At 42.6% G+C, this 8,211-nt stretch overlaps 3 non-coding genes and 1 pseudogene across 3 annotated transcripts; 1 reads left to right on the top strand and 3 right to left on the bottom strand.

Annotated features, from left to right (window-relative positions):
• Positions 1–196: 196 nt before the first annotated feature.
• trnal-uag (transfer RNA leucine (anticodon UAG)) lies at positions 197–278 on the bottom strand. The gene has a single exon. It is a non-coding gene; the product is annotated as a tRNA-Leu (tRNA).
• A 497-nt stretch (positions 279–775) lies between these two features.
• trnal-uag (transfer RNA leucine (anticodon UAG)) lies at positions 776–857 on the bottom strand. Its single transcript has one exon. It is a non-coding gene; the product is annotated as a tRNA-Leu (tRNA).
• Positions 858–2,196: 1,339 nt separating this feature from the next.
• Positions 2,197–5,436, top strand: LOC107684775 (uncharacterized; annotated as a pseudogene).
• A 2,110-nt stretch (positions 5,437–7,546) lies between these two features.
• On the bottom strand, positions 7,547–7,628 carry trnal-uag (transfer RNA leucine (anticodon UAG)). The gene has a single exon. It is a non-coding gene; the product is annotated as a tRNA-Leu (tRNA).
• Positions 7,629–8,211: the final 583 nt, after the last annotated feature.

Here is an 8,211-nt window from a genome sequence, read left to right as displayed (position 1 = left end):
CTTTGCTGAAAAACTGCAGTCTAATCCTGTTTCCGTAAAACAAACGTGATCCCAAGGAAAGTTAATGCTTTCAACTGTGTTGCTGGCATCTTGTTTGACTCACATGTCCCTAGCGGGCCTGGCTGCTGTCAGGGAAAGCATGCTCTCACAATACTTTCAAACCTTTATCGAGTACACCCTTGGTTAAGACCTCTGCTGGCAGCGGTGGGATTTGAACCCACGCCCCCAGAGAGACTGGAGCCTAAATCCAGCACCTTAGACCACTCGGCCACGCAAACCGAGAGAGCAGTGCTTCATGGGCCCTTTTCAGCCTTTCCACCCTCCAGAAATAGAGGCAATGGCAGCCGTGGAGCTTCTTCGCGAAACCCATCGAGTGCAGCCAAGGAAAGCTCTTTGCTAGGCCATCGCAGCCAGAAGAGTCTTCCAAAAAGGTTGCCCTGGCAACGGTGGGATTCTAAACCACACCCCTGAAGAGACTGAAGCCTTAATCCAGCGCCTTAGACTGCTTGGCCACGCTACCCCAGAGGGGCCTTGTTCCACTGGCCGCTTCGACCGGTGGAATGGCCACCCCGATGCTGACTTTGCTGAAAAACTGCAGTCTAATCCTGTTTGTGTAAAACAAACCTGATCCTAAGGAAAGTTAACACTTTCGGCTGTGTTGCCGGCATCTTGTTTGACTCATATGTCCCTAGTGGGCCTGGCTGCTGTCAGGGAAAGCGTGCTCTCACAATACTTTCAAACCTTTACCCAGTACACCCTTGGTTAAGACCACTGCTGGCAGCGGTGGGATTTGAACCCACACCCCCAGAGAGACTGGAGCCTAAATCCAGCACCTTAGACCACTCGGCCACACGAACCCAGCGAGCCAGACTGGAGCCTTAATCCCAGCTCACGAAGGATAGTCCGACAATATTTAAGAAACGTCGAGCAATGTCGAACTGCAAAGTTCAGTATTGAAGTTCGTGACCTACGACGAGCGTCATTGCCGCGGAGCTCAGCATCATTTTTACGGAGGACAGCGAAACTTCATTTTAAAACCAAATACAGCGGTATTACGGACGACAACAGGTAAAAAAAAAAAGATAATCTAATTGCAAACTTCTACATTTTTTTTATTTTTTGTTTGTTTGTTTGTTTTTTTAAATTAGTGTGTCGTTTTTAATTATTCTTTCAAAACTGTTTCATCGAACTCAAGAAAAATGTCTGGCAATCAAAAAAAAATCGCATAAAGTGAATGGATTTCGCATCTAAAAAAGTTTGCCAGCACAGGAATTTGGCCATCAAATGAGAGTAACAGGCCAGCTCCTCGACAGAAGAAGTGGTACAATATTTATCAAAGGGTGAGTGAGTGTTTGTTACCTTTGCATGATGGAGAAATAAAAAAAGACTTAAGTGTTTGTTGACTTACATAATCGAACATTATAAGTGTTTGTTGACTTAAATAATCGAACATTATTAGTATCTTTTTGTTTAGTGTATTTGCATAACAGAACAACACATTAGGCTTCAGTACAAACATGTACCTGATCCCACTCATTAGAACAATGTAATGTGAGGGTTGTGTTATGTTATGGCTTACACCAATGTAAACCAGAGTGTGTAATTGTTATAGACATTTATGTAATGTTGCAGGTATTTTGAGATTTATGTCATACTGTTAATGAAAAGCTACATTTAAGATTTGTGTGTACTAGGAGATTCAGAGATTTGAGAAGGTGGGGGAAGGGATGGTAAATTAATGTGTGTTTGAAGGTGTGAAATGTTCCTCTCTTGTTTCTCTCTCATTTAAAGAGAGATACCAGCTACATTATATATAAGATAAATAGTGACCTAGAAATTAATCAATGAATTAATTAATATATGAATTTAATGAAGTATTGTATGCTCTGTTAAGGGACTCACTTGTATTGTTCATTACATTTGTTATTATGCTTACAGATTGAGAAATGTCCAATGCTGTCTCGTGGCCAGACAAACTTGCTTGTAGGTGTGCTGAAATGCATCTGTGGTTTTCACACTCCAAAGGTAACATTAATGTAGCAAGTATTTCTTGTTAGTATTATTTACTGAAATGGTTTTCTTTTCAGTAATTTTCTTTCTTTTGGTTGTCTTAAACAGCCCACTGCCAGCCCTACTGGACCAGCACAAAGGGTGGTGGAACAACCTGCTGCTGCTGCTGGAACAGCAAAGAAGGCTATGGAGCAGAGTCAGCCTGACACCCAGCCCCAGCCTACTGCTCCTGTGGCAGCAAGAGTTGCAGCACAATTGTCAATGGTGAGTTGTACATTTTTTTTTAAAGCATTGAAGTATGAGTTCACTTCAAATTCGAGGAAGTTCAGAAAGTAAGAAGAAAAAAAGAAAAAACAAGAAAACTATGAGGTCGTGGCTGAGACCTACTAATACCTGTGTCTAGTTAATTTACTCATTCGTCCCTCATTGGTCTGTCTACTTAAGCTCTAGTTTGTTCAGTTTGTCTTGGTCCGTGTGTTACTGCCTTCCTCTGTGTGGATTAATTAAAGACTATTTACTCTTCATTTTCCTCTTCGAGTGCTTTCCTCAACACTGTAAGCGTGACAACCACTAATGCAGTTTTATTAAGTATCAGCCATTTTCACATTTTCAACTAATAGTAATGAATGTTTATGTTCAATAGAATGGTTTCTGAAGGATCATGTAACACTGAATGAAGACTGGAGTAATGATGCTGAAAATGTGTTCTTGCCCCATAAAAATAAAATTAAATTTCACAATTTTAAATTGTAGTAAGAGCCACTGCAGATGTGTCCAGTCCTGCTCAGCCATGCAGTATTGTCTCTGTAAGTAATTTCCTATTCTGTTGGTCTAAAAATGTAATTAAATCAGTCGCCAGACAGCTGACACAATTCTTAACACTTTGGAAAGTAATTTATCTAATTTGTTCTTTTCACTTAACAGAGATGTTAAAAGGCTCACATGCCCTGAAATTTTGAATATAACTTTTATAACCAGTAGTTTCTTAAAACGCATTCAAGCTGAGAAATAACAACAATCAAACTATTGTCATCATGTCAATTGAGTTTACTTGATACTGATTTATTCATGATAAACCATGTATATATGTTAACATTCATGTGTCAAAATAAAGAGATATTGTTTGTAAAATCTCAGAAATGTTTTATTTCATATATTAAACAGGATTTCAGAATAATTATTTTGTTACTTTTTTTTGGATGACAGCAGTGTATAATGTAAAGTTATCAGTTTCATTGTCATAATCACTGTAATACTAAAGGTATTTAAGTGAAAACTATTATTGCAATGATAATTTCATGTGAAGGTAATCATGGATAAAAATAAACTGCTTAAAAAGTGCTTAAAAAATAGAATGACCTTACTTGACTAAATGTTTTGTCTTTTTTCCTTCACAGACAGCTCATTCTGGGGCATTATTGCAAGGTCCATCTGTAGTTCCGCTTCCTCGTTTGTGGTCGGAGACCTTGCCACCAGAGGATCACAAGTGGATTGGCAAAAGGCTTTTCAAAATGGGATCCAAGGGAAAGCCAGGGCTTCGTGATAACCTCCAGCTCTGGTATTACCCACCACAGCCAGCACTTATTTACAATCAGGCTCCAGCTCCAGACAGATTCTTGTGTCATTCTCTTCTGCTGTGGATGCCGTACAAGCTGTGGAGGGTTAAGGTTCTCTGTCCCAATCCTGCCTGTGGACAACATCAGCTGACAGGAGGTGGTCTGCACAAAAGGTCACGGCAGGTTCTAGACATTGACAGAACGTACAACATGGTCAAAGAAACCCTCATCTGTACCAAGTGTAGAGCCTAGCATGTGTCCTGGAGTCAGACTGTCCTGCAACAGCTAGATCTGGGCCATCGCTCTGAGTTTCAGGTCATCCTCACGCGGAAGTAAGTACACTTTCATTCCTCATCCAGTTGTTAGCCCATCATCACATATATAAGCAAATACTTTACAAATCAAATATCTAAAATATATGAATGTGTGGATTTTGCATTTCCTAAGGTACGCCTGTGATATGCGGGTCATCTGGCAACAGCCCCACGCGGGTGATCAAGCAGCTGAGTGAAAACCACAGCGAGCAGTGGCTCCATCGTCTGGCCCGGTACACCACCCAATGCATTGACTTCCTCAATCAACCCAGGGTGATGCCAGTAAAATTCCAGGAGCCCCCAGAGCCTACAGTGGTGCCAAGCTGCAAGTGGCTGCTCACTGTTTACAGCCAAGACATCCTGACAAGGCTGGATGAAATCCATGCAAGGATAACATCCACCTATGGCTCTGTCTTGAAGATGGATTCTACTAAAAAGGTTAGTTGTGGATTTGTTTATTAATGCTGTTGTTTATATACCAGCATGGCACTGTATCTGTATTTTACATGGTGTGATGTTTGATTATATTTACAGCATGCTTCATATCATGTCTTATTACAGATCACCAAGAAGCTAGGCCCACTCACACCCCTGGAGTAGAGAGCACCATCAGAAGTGTGCTGGGTGCAAGCAGTGCACCTGCTCAGTGGCCTGACTGTTGCCGTCTGGTGGAGACCATCTTCATCAGGCTTTGCACAATTCACCCAAGCCCCAAAAGAAAAGGCAAGGGAACGCTGTCGAGATGGTCTCTGATCCTCCAAGACTACAGAAGGATAAGGCAGCTTGTACTGGGCAACAGCTTGGTGATGGGAGGAACCTCAATGCAGCTGGTGGAGGTTAACCAGAACACCCTGATTCAGTGGTACAACAACAGGCAGAAAAAGCAAGAGCTGTCTGTGCTGCTTCAGGGCATTCAGTTGCCTCAGCCCCTCCCTGAAGCTCAGGAACCTTTCCAGGCTGCCAAACGCCCACGGACTGAGCCAGAACAACCAGGGGAGCAGCACCAGTACAAGCTACCAGAGAGCACAGCAGGTCAGGCAAAGCAGAGGCAGACTTCTACTGGACGACCCCCTCTCAGACCCAAGGCACCAGCACAGAGTCCTATGTTGGTTACGCCATCAGCACCTGGAGCATCAGTGCAGATGGTACCCAACATACTTATACCAGCAGCACCAGGTTTCCAGGGTGTGCCGATGTTTCAGGGTGTGCCAGTGTTCCAGGGTCTGCAAATGGTTCAAAGACTGCCAATAGTTCAGGGGATGCCGATGGTTCAGGGAATCCCGATGGTCCAGGGGATGCCAATGATACAGCCACTGTTACAGCCTACAGTTGTGCAGGGCACCAGTTCACAACCTGCTGCACCAGCTGCCAGTCCGCAAGCCATGCCCAAGAGACCCTACAAGAGAACTGTAGAGGCAAACACTTGCAAGAAGTGTGGACAGTTCAAAACCAGTGCAACGGGACATAGCCAGTACAGGAGCAAGGTGTACTGCCCACAGACTGAGACTATTACAAAAGAACAGTGGTTGGAGCAAATGCGAACTGTTCCCAAATAATGTATATATTTGTATTTATTGTAGTGTATATAGTTGTTTTAATATAGCTCACTATTGTTAATATTTGTGTTGAACATTATTTAACGTTGTTTTTTTGTAAACATTTTTTAATATTTAACTTTTTATTTACCGTTTTAAAAAAAAATCCTATTTAACTTTAACTTATTGTTTTTGAAAACTTGATATTTACCGTTTTATTTACCTTTTAATTGTTGTTTAAACTTATTTAATTTAATATTCATTACTGTTCTGTTAGCATAATTGTAAAAAAAAAAAAAAGAGAAATGATTGCTTTTTTTATTTGTGCTTTAATATAACAATATTTCCATCAGTACACTGCAACAATAGAACGTCTATAAAAAGATAATTTGCATTTTGTCATTCTTGTCACAGACATTAATTGTAAAATGGAGAAATTATTGCTTTTTTTATTTGTGCTTTAATGTAACAATATTTCATCAGTATACTGCAACAATAGAACATGTCTATAAAAAGATAATTAGCATTTTGTCATTCTTGTCACATACATTTTTCGGCATATTAATTACTATTTTGCATCTTTTTTTCATTAGAAATAACATGTTTGTAAGTGTCTTGAATTAATGTAACCTAAAAAAAATACTTAATCAGAATAATATCAATACAACTACTAAATAACTAATAATAACAACAAAACACATTTCCATTGGTATAGTTTAATTTTCATGAAAGAATATCAAACTAAGTACATATGTACATTTTAATAACCTTGAAATTTCATGTATATAATGAAATTAACAATATTACAAAAAGCTGTCTTTAGCTGGATTCGAACCCCGGTCTTGGTGAGCACCTGCAATAGGAAACAGTGTAATATAAATGCGCGATTTTCCCGCAGGAAGAAATCCGAAAATGTATCACTGCGCGCATGCTAAGGAAGAACTGTCTTTGAACGTCAAATTTCACCCTTTCTTTTCTTAATTTCTCCTTTCTCCTTCCCTTTCTCTTTTTCTTCCTTCTCTCTCTTCTTCCCTTCTTCCCCACCTTTGACGGACTATTGTTCCCCAGCTTCGGCCAAGGAAAGCTCTTTGCTAGGCCATCGCAGCCACAAGAGTCTTCCAAAAAGGTTGCCCTGGCAACGGTGGGATTCTAACACACACCCCCGAAGAGACTGAAGCCTTAATCCAGCCCCTTAGACTGCTTGGCCACGCTACCCCATGAGGGGGCTTTCCCCGGGCTGCATTCCACCAACTTTGTCCTTGTCGCGCTTCGCCACAAGCGAATGCCCTGAATTTCTCCACGGTAAAGGCCTCCTTCTTGCAGGGGTACGCAGTCCTACTCCAGAAGGCCCCCCTTTCTGTGGACTGCAGGTCCTTTTCTGATCAAACACACCTGAATGTGCTATTCAAGGCCTTTGGGGCTGTCGTGAAAACGGCAGCCAGCTGTGAATTAACCATTATACTCAAAAAAAAAATTCCACATTTTTTTCACCCAAAACTTTCAATAAGTTACATTGGCTGTTTCCATTCTTTTAGACTACTTATTGCTTTTCGCTATTATTTAATTCAAGTTCTTTTTCCTGTTTTGAAGTAACTTCACTATGATTGTAAATTATTGGTTTCCCTGTTTCAACAGGGTGCCTCTGTTAGAAAGGAGCAGAGGCTGGGACAGGCTTCCAGCACTGATTTGGCTAAAAAGGAAGGAAAGCAAAAGTGGCTGAATTTGGATGTGCACGCAGCGTCACTTCGCTCATGCAGCATCACTTCGCTCAAGCACAGCAGCCAAAAGGCTGCCCTGGCAGCTGTGGGATTCAAACCCTCGCCCCCGAAGAGACTGGAGCCTTAATCCAGCGCCTTAGACCTCTCTGCCACTCTACCCAGTGGGGCCTGGTTCCACTGGCCACTTCGACCGGTGGAATGGCCACCACGATGCTGACTTTGCTGAAAAACTGCAGTCTAATCCTGTTTGCGTAAAACAACCCTGATCCCAAGAAAAGTTACCGCTTTCGGCTGTGTTGCTGGCATCTTGTTTGACTCGCATGTCCCTGGCGGGCCTGGCTGCTGTCAGGGAAAGCGTGCTCTCACAATATTTTCAAACCTGTATCGAGTACACCCTTGGTTAAAACCACTGCTGGCAGCGGTGGGATTTGAACCCACGCCCCCCACGAGACTGAAGCCTAAATCCAGCGCTTTAGACCACTCGGCCACGCTACCCCAGAGAGCAGTGCTTCGTGGGCAATTTTCGGCCTTTCCACCCTCCAGAAATAGAGGCAACGGCAGCCGTGCAGCTTCTTCGCGAAACCCATCGAGTGCGGCCAAGGAAAGCTCTTTGCTAGGCCATCGCAGGCACAAGAGTCTTCCAAAAAGGTTGCCCTGGCAATGGTGGGATTCTAACACACACCCCCGAAGAGACTGAAGCCTTAATCCAGCGCCTTAGAATGCTTGGCCACGGTACCCCATGAGGGGGCTTTCCCCGGGCTGCTTTCCACCAACTTTGTCCTTGTCGCGCTTCGCCACAAGCGAATGCCCTGAATTTCTCCACGGTAAAGGCCTCCTTCTTGCAGGGGTACGCAGTCCTACTCCTGAAGGTCCCCCTTCCTGTGGACTGCAGGTCCTTTTCTGATCAAACACACCTGAATGTGCTATTCAAGGCCTTTGGTGCTGTCGTGAAAACGGCAGCCAGCTGTGAATTAGCCGTTTTACTCTAAATTATTTTTTCCAAATTTTTTTCACCCAAAACTTTCAATGAGTTACATTGGCTGTTTCCATTCTTTTAGACTACTTATTGCTTTTCGCT

This window comes from Sinocyclocheilus anshuiensis, unplaced genomic scaffold, assembly GCF_001515605.1.
Source record: "Sinocyclocheilus anshuiensis isolate Anshui unplaced genomic scaffold, SAMN03320099.WGS_v1.1 scaffold537, whole genome shotgun sequence".
In the NCBI taxonomy this organism is placed as follows: Eukaryota; Metazoa; Chordata; class Actinopteri; order Cypriniformes; family Cyprinidae; genus Sinocyclocheilus; species Sinocyclocheilus anshuiensis.
This window is presented reverse-complemented; position numbering and strand designations above follow the sequence as displayed.